Genomic DNA, 12,338 nt, shown 5'->3' with positions numbered 1-12,338 from the left:
ACTATTAGGCTGAGTTATTTTAATAACTACAGTTCTACGAAACCCAAGATGATATTTCAGCAACCATATTGTCATCTGAAATTTTCAAGAAATATTCTCACCGTATTTAACTCCTCGTCACTGAGAAAATAGTTATGGAAATGAAAATAGCTCCGTTACATACATTGGCAGGAGAAGAAACTTTTTTATTAATTATCTTATCTATAAATCTTCATTAATTATTTTGTTACACTCATCCTGGCGGTTAGCTCCTTAAACAAAGAGAAAAACGTATTATCCTCGATTCAAAGTAAATCTTCAGAAGAAAACTTGGGGTGTTGCAGAAATTCATCCATATCCATATTATTAAATTCCACTACTGAAAACCAGAAATAATATAAATAAATATGTTCCTATATGTTATATGTTCCTATCCCTTTCTTTCCTTACCTCTGAATTTATATGTATGTTTGCGCTTAAGGCGCCGCGCCGTGTGAATGAATAAAGTAATAAATATATAATAATATATAAAAGAACCAGATATATATATGGATCAAAATTTTGTATGTCATGTTATCCTTCTAATTACAACCACCATACACTTTTGTCTGTCAAAGAGTTAATTGAACATTGTAGAGTTATTATTTTCATATAATTACATGTTGTAGCTTTAGTATTTGTTTATTATTTTAGTCCTATTGTTGCTTTCCTATGTTGGTCAGGATTGTAAAATGGTGCCATCCGTTGGTAATAAATAAATAAAGGTAATCAGACAGGCTTTGCGGCTCATCACAACTTTCTCTGATCACCAGATTGCAGTTGTTTACAACAATTTTCCATCTAAGAGAAGAGGAATGGTGCATAACAAATTATGATATTTAAGTGCAGGTATTGCGACACTTAAAGATAAATCAAAAACTATAATTTAAATTAATTTTCATCCAACAGCAAACTAATCACACGCTACCAGCTGGAAATAATCAAACAATGATTTTCTGTCAGCTGACTAAGATGAATAGCAAAGAAAATAGCAAAAACGAGATGAATTAGATATTGGGAAGATTTGAATTCAGTATTAAGCAGCAGGAGTGAATCATCGTCATTCCAAACCCAAGATAAATACTTTATAAAGAGACAGTTACAGTGAAAAATGCCAAATTTTGAAAAAGTAAACACAAAATCCATGAAGGTTATGCAATTATCAAATCAAGGAAGAAAGGAAGAAATTATCAATCAGGGAAGAAAGAAAGAAAAAAAATTGAACTATTTTTGTTAAATATCAATCCGGTGTTTTGAATTTTCACATATAGCAATTACTTTCTAACTACTGCAAAGAAAACTTGGCCACGGAATGGCATAGAAAAAATGCGTACCAAGTCGCGTTAAAGTATTGCGGAAAAGTGCAACCACCTTTTATTTCAATATGTCGAACTTCCACTATATCACGCCCAAAACGGTTGAAATTAATATAAAAAATAACATAGACGCCCGCCTTCCAGCAGCACTAACCTCAATCCTAAAGAGTATCGAATTTTTAAAAGAAGAACGAATTAAAACATTTTCACGAATTAAAAAATCTGCGCGAATTAAAAAGTACATTATATTGACATTCTTTCAATAATTTCTCGGGTTCTGCTAATAGCATGCCTTATTATAGCTTAGTAGTGGAAAAGACTGAAAAAACTGGCGTGGTTCACTGGATCGCGTATGCTGGATATCGCGTGGATGCTGAAATGCCAAAGTTGCCAAAAATTAGCCTAAATTTCTATTTTAAACTCAATTCACATGAGCAAATAAATTGCTGTCCAAATTAAGTACTAAAGATATTTTAAAGGAATTTATAAAAATCCACGATCTTATTCAAAAACACGAGAAAAACGGAGTAAATGCTGTTCTTATGCCTAACAAAAAGGAGAACTATGACTGGGTATTTCTTATTTCTATGTCATATGCCCTCATGGGCGCTTGCATTGGACCGCGTTACTTCCGCTATGATCCTTAATGTCTTAGCCTCCATTGGAAATCATTTCCCAGCATCGATCCTTCCCAACACTTACGACGGCTTTTCCGTCGCCTAGGAAACGTCTTAGCCTTTCCCTCTTGTATACGATGTCTCTCGCAAGCAACCTCTCGTATTTTATTCATTCCTTCCTCTTTCCTTCAAAATCCTCCTTAATACCTGATAGAGGTCTGAGAAAGAATGGTAACCTTTTTTCTTTTGTTCTGAGGACGATTTTTCATGATAAATCCTTAGATTTTACAAAGAAAAAAACAATCTGATATCATGAAAAATTTCTTCTTTATGGCGTGGCATACTTTTCAATACAATCTGAATCGCATTCATTTATACAATAAAAGGATACTTCTTAAATCTGGAGAAGATAAACACTTGTTTTCTTCTGTTTAGAAAGTTTTTTTTCTAATGCGCCACCTCACTGGCAATGTAGATTTAAGTGGTACATCATATCTCTTTGGCAGCCTTGAAAAGATATTTATTTCCATCTCGTTATTTTACACAACTGCTTAGATACTTAATTAGTCATCTAGCATTGTAATTAAATGTGGAAATATATAACTTCAAATACTGACTTTAAATAATGGAAGTTTACACAATGCAGTCCTTAATTTAATATTTGGAGCTTGTTAGAGCTGCTGTAAATTTAACCCGTTTGAGTGCCAATCGATTTTCTAGGCACTAGGTTGCCGAGGCATTTTTGCTGATTGTAGGTTAGGAAAAAAAATCAGGTCTCAAAAACAACTAAAGGTATGAATTCAAAAATTTAGGGAAATATTTATTATATGTGGTTTCACCTTCATAATGTAGGTATGTTTTGACGAATTCTTGGTAGTATGGGTTGATTTTTATAATTTAAAGAAAAAAGTTAATGTTAAAAATAAAATGAATATTGACTATTAAATGGTTGTTGAACTAAGAGAGGCACTTTTCGCGAGAGATAGGAAGAGCGACATCAGCACTGTAAGGGTTATAAAAACGGAAGAGGTAGGGGCATAAAATCCCTATTATAAGCTCTCTAATATTTTATGCGACGTTTGCCACCCCAAGCCACAGCATTTTTCAATCTTGTGTCGTCTTTATATCCACATTGTTGTCAACAAGTGACATACAGGGTCCGTTTAATAAGTTTCGGGATTGGTCCAAAAATCAAAATTCATTGCAGTTATCATAATAATTACTTAATAATTTTCAAATTACATTCCTCCTGCATCGATACACTTAGTTTGCGACGTCTGCCGCTCGTCAAAAGTCCCCTGGAAGTCGGTTTCTGAAATACTGTGCAGAGCCTTTGACGTTGTCACTTGAACTGCCTAAATGGAGTCGAACCGATATGCTTTGAGCTCCCTTTTTATTCGCGGAAACAAAAAAAATTCAGGTGGAGCCTGGTTAGGGCTGTAGGGTAGGTGAGGCAACGTTACCACGACGAAATTCGCTAGCAGCTACCGCAAAACAATCGCACTGTGGCACGGCGCATTTTCATGGTGAAGTTTCCAATTCTTGGCAACGGCTGATCGCACGCGGGTTACGCGATGTCGCACCAGCTTCGCGCATATATCCTCATCGAAAGATCATCTGTTACAATGGTGTGGGCGGTTCCGACCGAAAGGCTGGTCTCTTCACTGATAAGGGCAATGGTTAAACATCTGTCAGAGTGCAAAACGCTTTCAACTTTGATCATCTGAGCATCGGTTCGAGTGATCGTTGGGCGTCCGTCACGGTGATTCTCTTGGAGGAGCTCCCAGCCTTCCTTAAACATTTTTTGCCACTCAAAAACTATTGTACGGCTTAAGACATCATCCTCAAAAGCCTGTTTTATGAGTTCAAGAGCCTCGGACGCGGATTTCCCAGGTTTAACGCAAAAATTCACAGCGTAGCGTTGCTCGACAGTAGGCTCCATGACGGGAAGCGACGACACCACAAACAATCACACGTCACAACAATTAACCCGCTGTCTCATCACATGCCCGGAGGCGACTGAACTAAAGTGCGCCTAAGTGGTGAAGGACCCCTCTACCTAGCCTACAAGACGGACCCATCCACCGTATTTTTGAGGCTACAACGAACCAGTGCCGATACTTATTGAACGGACCCTGTAAACATACAAGTTAACAAAAAGGTAAGTGATGCAATCTGAATCAAGGTAAAAGAGCAGTATAACAGCAATGAGTAATACTTCGATCATTCGGCGAGAACGGTGGTGAGGTATAAAAGCATATATGCATATAACCTGCGTCGTTAACAGTTACTGCTGTATAAATATAATTTAGGCTTATAATTCTACCCACATATGCACCAGATAGCACACAAAAAAACATGCTAGTTCGTCTTTGCAATTTCCATGCTGATAAACAGATCGAACAAAGAGTTGTTTTCGAACGAAACACAACCAAGCATTCCAAGAGTAAAGAAAGCAGCCAACGCAACGATTCTTTGAACATTGTATACTGTAAAAATACTATAAATACGCTTTAAGGCCAATTCCCAGGGCGGTCTTTCTTTCGTTTTGATGTGTTTTGCCTTGCGACGAAAAAACAGAGCTTTATTCTGAGAGGAGAATCTTCGTGGAATTAAGGAAGCTTGAATAAACTAGCTTTTGCTTCCACTGCTTACGCACCATTTCCATACTGAAGACAATATTGCTGAGCCTTTAGCTCCAGCTACTGGTTGCGAATGAAATCAGCGAAATATATTGCTTCGGAATTATTCCAATTTGAGAAACGAAATATTTTTCTTCCCAAGCCTCTTTTCCCAAGGTTGAAAATACATGAGGATTTTTTCCTTACACTGAGGAAGCATGCTTCTTCCGGCTAACACCGGGGTTGGGAAAAGGGATTGGAAGCAATAGTTGTAAATATAATGAAATAAAAGCAATGAATCAATGAAACGAATTGCTTTACTAATGCTTTCTGAAGATAAATTGGTAGTATTTGATTCTCATCTTGAAATAATAAACAAAAAGTATAACGGACCATAAGGGAGAAAGAAGATATTTATCAAATTAGTTCCTTACACTCCTAAAAAGGACCGAGGCTTGAAGAAAGACATTCTCTTCGGCTTATTAGTTTTGAAAAGAGATTACACGCATATAGTGATCGACGATGGTGACAATGCTGTGTTGACTGTAATTAGATCATTTTATGTCACCCGTAAAATAAATATATTTTCATGCAAACTCATGCATAAATACCCAAACTATGTGTTTTCGATCCCTTTGGCAGCAAATTATTAGACAGTGTGCTTGAACCATTCCATAATTTTTAACATTTTGCAGTTAAATGCAGGTTAAATATCAATAATCAACTCAATAACTCCATTACTATAAAAAAGGTTGTTTTTCGCTTCGATTTTAGATTAGAAAAATAAAAAGAAATACATGTATGCATTTTTGTGTAACCTTAGTATTTAACCTTGGATTTACATACAAATACTAACGAGCACATTCTTGAAGACTAGGAAATGAAAAAAATTGAAAATTTTAAATGTGCGATTCTATAATACAGAGTTGTTATAATATTAACTGTTTCAACAATACAATGTCGGATAAGAATTTATCTAGCTTCAAATCCCCCATGTTCGTCGCGGGTCTCTTAAAATGTCGACTAAGAATTTGGAAAATTTGGAAATTTTAAAAATAATTTTAAGACTGTGATTTAAATTTCTATCTTCATATTAATAAAAGGCAAGTATAATTATGAACAATTCAATAAATTGAGCGTGGAGATTTTCGGGGTTGCTGCCGTGTAGATTCATCTCTAGTAGTAACCTCGAAAACCTCCACGCTCAATACTCACCACACCGCAAAAGCACACTCAAGGAATTCAAAGGATTCCCTTGATGTGTAGCTGATACCCTCATATTTTTCAAAAGTTGATCATACATCGCAATGGATGCATTTTCTGCTTCTGAAGTGTCTACTCCCTCAGGTTTGTTTATGGGTCCTCACACCGAAATAGCTCATACATGACTGAGTTAAAGCAGCCCATATAACTCTTATTTACTGACCATTTCAAGAGAAAATATCATTCATTGAAGCAATTATTTTGAAATTTTGCATAAATTTATGTTTTGGTAAGTATTAATTTAACTTTTATTCATCCAACTATTGCAATATCTGTTTTCCTGTAAAGGGGCTACTTCCAAATGGGTGGCATATTAGTATTTGTATAGATGGCAGCATATTATTAGCGAAAAATATGTATTTCAACTGCTTTGAAATCTTACAGAATAATTCTGTACGATATATACCGTTAAGCAGGTCCGATGCGACAAAATATTCTTTACAAGCGCATCAATGTCCAAATCAAATTCTTCTACCCCACTCCATCAGCCCAATAATGCGTGATCTTCCCCATCAGCATTATGTCAATGACTATGTATAACTACGAAAAAAATGAAAACTCTCTTTGGCTACTTATTCGAAAAAGGGCCCAAAAATTATGGGGGGAAAATAATTCCGCGGAGCTTATTTGCCTCATTCCTGATTGAATGGCAAATTCCTCTGCCCACAGTACCCATGATCCTCTTCGGCTTCCCGATTCCAGCTTGAAAGAGAGAGCGGAGACTTCACAAATCCGATCAGACTAGGAGCCAATGTTTGCCCAGCCAACCGCACCTCTTCCTCCGTCGCCCGCCCGTTTTTTTCCCTTTTGCCTTCACAAGCCCCGAATTTGATTCATCCGACCAGCGCAGGACCCTTCCACCCCTCCCTGTAATGGCATTTTCCACCGGGGAACCAAATACCCTCTCACTCACTCACAGTCCCTCCCTCCCAATCACAGCGACCGACTTCATAGCCTCTTAACGTTTCGCCCCGATGGACTCTAGCAGTTCCCTTTCACAACCTTCGTTTCTCCCACACTTAATTTTGAGCTGGCAAACTGTTCCTGCAAGCTCAGCGCACCTTTCCTGATGCACATTACCTGCTGTATCCCGTTCCTCATTCCAGACAATGTTTGGAACTGGTTTCTTTGTGCCTGCCTCGTACATGAAGGATAAATCATTGCCATCACCATTAGACGTGTTGTTAGACACAAACGCACAGCTATTCAGCAGTGAAAATTATTCACTGATATTTACGTATCCTTACCCTTGGAGCCAATGTTGGCTGTATGGCTGCCTCTGCTATCGCCTTCAGGGCATGAATGCGTTGAACGATGCCCTTAAGATAGTATGCAGAGGCAGCCACTTAAACGTCAGTATAAAATAAACTCACCCGGTTGAAAACCCTAGAAGACTCCACCAGCATTATACTCCGGGAAAAAAGATTAAATATCCTATATTGATTTACTATGTAGGACTCTATTGTTCCTAACAATTACAATAATGGATAATCATTTTTCACTTCACTTTTCCTTCAAACACTACCTTTGGCGACGTAAATGTACGGGAATCTGATGTTTACTATGCAGAGACCATGAATGCGCTAAAATAGGTAAAAAGAAGCCTTTGAATTATGACGGCTTTAGGTAATCTCTTTAAAAGCTTTCCAAATTATTTAAAAATCCCGTTAGTAAGGTAAATTCTTCGAGCGCCCGCTAACCTTTTGCGTTTGATTTCATTTCCTGATTTACGTCTCGGAATCCACTTTCCTCAAGCCTCTATAGCCGCTAAAATCTTTCGCAGCCCCAACCAAAGCTTTGTTCATCCTCATCACGAGGAAAACCTATATACAGGCTCTCATCGCCGCATAACTATACTTCCCTTTCCACCTAAAAAGGTTTTATCTCCCCTCTATCTATGCCCACACTTTCGCTGATCCAAGTCGTCTGATTCTGAACGGTGTTCATAGCTTTTGCGGTGCCGACAGGCACTCCATAAGCGGCAATTGGTTGATGAAATTCCGAACGGCAAACTTCAATCTAATGACGTGCGTTCTTTCGCCTTTCCATTTTCCTGAAAGATGAAACACTTTCGCACTCATCAAGCCGAGCCAACACCAATTCCTGTCAACTTTCTTCCCTCCGCCAGTCGTTAACTGGTTAAGACAAAACATTTCTCGGGAAAATATGCCGAATGCAATGTTTTTCTGGTGAGCTAGCTAATTCACATTACAAACGCAGTTTCTAGTTGGGTAGGAATGTGGCTACGTCAATATTCAAAAGCGAGCTATCATTTATATTGAAAATCGTTGTGTTCATGAATTAACGGGTTAGCAGCTTGAGACTTGATGGCACATTATTAATCAAATGCGGCATTAAATATAGTTTGAACTATTTTTAGCTTATTTTTGTCCTTCTATTTTTTTAAGTATACGTGGGCTTAACTTTCCAAGTAAGTAGTCTAAACTTCTAGAAACTAGTGTAAAAATTGAACTCTAAAATATTCGATTGGTACCTTAATTGATGATTCCTTATACTGTACAAATGAAATATTTGAGTTAGGTTTCTATTCAAAGTGTCTAGGATAGTCAGTATGCATGTATAAAACGTGAATTTAGAGTACAAAAATTCGATGTAAAACATAGCGTAAATATAAAACGCACCCTCAATTCAGTAATGCACTCAAAAGAAAAAAGGCCACGCGAAGATGCGGTGCCCAAACAACTTCTGTTAGTTTCTTTTAGTTCCCATGGCTCATAAAAGCCAAATTGGTGGCACAATCATTAATGAGATTGCCAAAAAAATATTACTTCGTTTAAAAAATACTCAACACAACCTTATATGGTCCAAAAAATACAGAAATGGGGGAAAACATTTCCAATTATGAAACAAGACTTCAATCACTTCCAAAGCCACGAAACCTTTTGTTATAATCATTATAAAAACCATTAAAGATGAAAAAATCGTCATAACTACAGTAAGCATCCATCCAGTTTAGTTTCCATCTAGTGCAGCCTTGTTCATCCAGCCTTTTGGATGGACGTTAAAAAATACACCGGTCGGAGGTATTTCTTTCGGTTGAGTTAAATATGTACTTACTTACCCATATGTCCTACCAAAGACTATCTGCTTCCATGTAATGCATGTAAAAATACACATCGAAGTATTCCAGAAACATGCTTCAAATTTCAATGTGAACTTACGCGAGTCAAATATTTTCCGGATTACATTATTACGATGCAATACATTCTTCGAAACGCCATTCAAAACAGAGCCTATATTATTGCATCGCATTTATTCTTATGCATGGAATTTCTCCAAAGCAAACAGAGACGGCCACTATTTCGGCTTTTTCCGATATTAATCCTCGGGGGGAAGAGTTGAGCATACCTATGTCCTCATGGGAACGTGAGCTTGAGATGTTCTTTCATCTTATGATTGTATCCACTGTATACCTCTTCAAAAAATAAGATACTGCTTTGGTGAGCCTGCGCAGTTGTCTCCCATATCGCCAGCTCCTCTCATAAAAGGTTTGCTTCCATCCGTCATGCCTCCTGCGCACAGAAAATGCTCCCGTTCTCCCTTCCCAACCAGACAACATTCCGACGGCTGCCCCGCACTTAAAGTGTATCAAGTGCCTTTCGATCTCCGCGAACGGAGCACTGAGTTCAATTTCCCTCTCAAGAGCTAAAACTCAGTCCATAGCCTCAAGGGGCACCGAGTTACCGGAGAACATTCCAAATATGCAGATAGACCGAACTAAAGTAAATTACCTGGTGCGGTAGACTTGGAATTCGACGGAACGAGTTGGAGACTGGAGCCTTCTTTATCCTCCACAACATCAAAACTACCCCTCTGACTGTTGTTCTTATTCACACATAAATTAAAAGGAATAGGTGGCTGTGATGATGTACTTCGTTTAATTACACAAGTTGCATTGGCTTTCAAAGGGTATATTTGTTAAATTATATGTGGACAATCATCACCGCTATTTCGTCAATAATGGCTTCCTACAGCTAACATTAGCCGGCCATGAGGTGACATTTCAACAATCGCTGCAACAACTACAAATTAATTCCATGATTTGAGTAAGCGACTGCTGTGATTACGATTAGGGTACCGGTGGCTTCAAAAGAGAATGAACAGCGACAAAGCGATTTTGTCACAGAAAAAAAATGATAGCTGAAGAAAGAAATTTTTTCTTGAACCTGAAACGTCTATTCTATCTCCATGCACTCGTTTAAGTTAAGTCAAAGATAAGTTATTAAGTGTTTCGTTTTGTACAAACTGTCGCAGATACATAGACATATTATGTTTAGGGGAATATTGGGAAACATTTATTTCTGAAAAGTATGAAGAAAAAGTTGAGGCTAATGATTTCAAAGCAAGCATTTATAATTATTTAAATAAAATATTTCACTTCCTTCGGAAAGATTCTTACTAGCCTAGTATTTTAATGAAGCGTGTATTTATCCACTTCCATTCAATAATGCTTTAACCATATTACCACTCATGCCAAAATTGCATTCAGTACTGATAAATCCAACTGCGTATTGAAGACCTTTGGACAAGACCTCTCTATTTTCTGCACTTAATTTTAAAATCTGAAAGTCCACACGCATGGGCTGGATATGAATTCATCCCAAAATTGGATTTTCGGCCGTTTAAGCGAAAAATAACCAAGCCATGATTAGTTTCAGCTTGAGAAAACTCGATTCACGCAATGATTATCAGCGTAATGACTTGTTTTCGACTGTCAAAAATTTACCTCTGGATCTCCAGAGGCGCCAATCAATTTCTCAATCACTTTCCATTCGCTTAACGAGTCATTAAAGCAGGTGAATGACGAAATAGCCATCACGGAACACATCTGCCTACCTATTCATTTTTCAATTTACGTGTGAATGTTAGCTCACCACAGGGTAGAAAAAATTGGACAATTAAGGGTCCTTCATTCTTAAATTATCATTCTAAATAACCCCCCACAGCACCAATATAAGTCCTCTAAGCTTTTGGTGCCGATAAAACAGGAAGGGGCGTGGAAAAAACAGCCACTACGTCCGCTATTATTCCATAACCTAAAATTTGAACACTTTGGACACCCAGTTCATTCGTTAAATCTGTTAACCATATTATGATCATTCACTACTTTCTCGGCATTGACGTACGTTAATCTTTTTTTCTAAATTGTGTTTATATTTTTATGGTTACTCAACTACTGTAGCATTTTTTAATGATTAAGTTAAGAACACGTGAGTTATTTGTGCCGCATCAAATCCGGCTTGTTGTATAACTACACTTTTTTTTACGTACGTACACACATTTTTATGTTATGAAATAGGAAAATATTATAAATAAACATTTCAAAAACATGAAAATTTTGTCTTCTTTTGAATAATCAATTTGCCTGCGAACTTGGTTATTAATATTTTAGTTCTTGATTTTTTACTGAGCAATAAATATTTTCCATCCTATCCTAAAAGGTTTTTTGAGGCATTTTCTATAGAAATGCTCAAGCAAATTTCATGAACTGCTAAGGGGCCAGCGCAAAAAACAAAAAAGAGATGATATTTGTTTTTGCACCCTTAAAATCAAAGTTAACGGTATAGAAGGGAGCGATCACGTATTTAATGCATCTAATTCTAGTTGCCATGAACAAGTTTGTAAACATGGCTTTCAAAGCTAATCGTCAAATCCTGTGAGGTATACCTTTTCCTCCCCCACTCAGTATAAAAATTATGTCAAGCAAACAAAGAATATCTGCAGAGGAAAAGTCGCATTAAAATAATAAATTATGAATCTCAGAAAATAAAGCTGCACCGTATAGCAATCCAACTAAAAAATATTTTAAGTATTCAACTGAAAACAAAAATCCTTTCAGGCATTGATCTAATTTATTCATAACAATGCTCTTCAAATGCATATAATAAATATACATGCTAAATTTCTCAATACTCATCCACTCACTTTGCGTACAAAAATAATTAGTTCTAGTTTTCACTATTCTCTGACACTCAAATGTTTCAAGATGAATTTGCAAACATTCTAATAGCATGTAACTTAAAATTTTCCCTTCATATTTGATCCAATATAAAGATGAGTATTCATCAGTAAATAAAATAACTAATGCTAGTTTTCCTAGAAAGAATAACCCTTTTATAAGCGATTTAATAACAATGAGGTCCTCAGGAGAAATATTAAAATATATAAGTCGGTACCTTGATCTCATTTTTCACTATCCACTCTTCCCGTTATACTCACGATACACATCAGATTCTTGCTTAATGACTGAACTTTAAATGAAGTAAAAAATGTAATTTACAGCCACGAGGTTCATTAAGGATGTTGAAGCACTTTGCTTTATCCAAGTCCACGTTAGAATCAGGATTAACTTCGGATATGCCGCAGGTTTGGGACCGAAGTGGTTATTTTTTCTTGACGTGAGAGGGCAATTGAAAGGTCTCGCGATCGGTCGATTGCTGCACCGCTGGATTAATGGGTTCCGACGGAGAACGACTGGGGGC

This window comes from Ischnura elegans, chromosome 1, assembly GCF_921293095.1.
Source record: "Ischnura elegans chromosome 1, ioIscEleg1.1, whole genome shotgun sequence".
Classification (NCBI taxonomy): domain Eukaryota; kingdom Metazoa; phylum Arthropoda; class Insecta; order Odonata; family Coenagrionidae; genus Ischnura; species Ischnura elegans.
The sequence above is the reverse complement of the archived record's forward strand: the minus strand, read 5'-3'. Positions refer to the sequence as shown.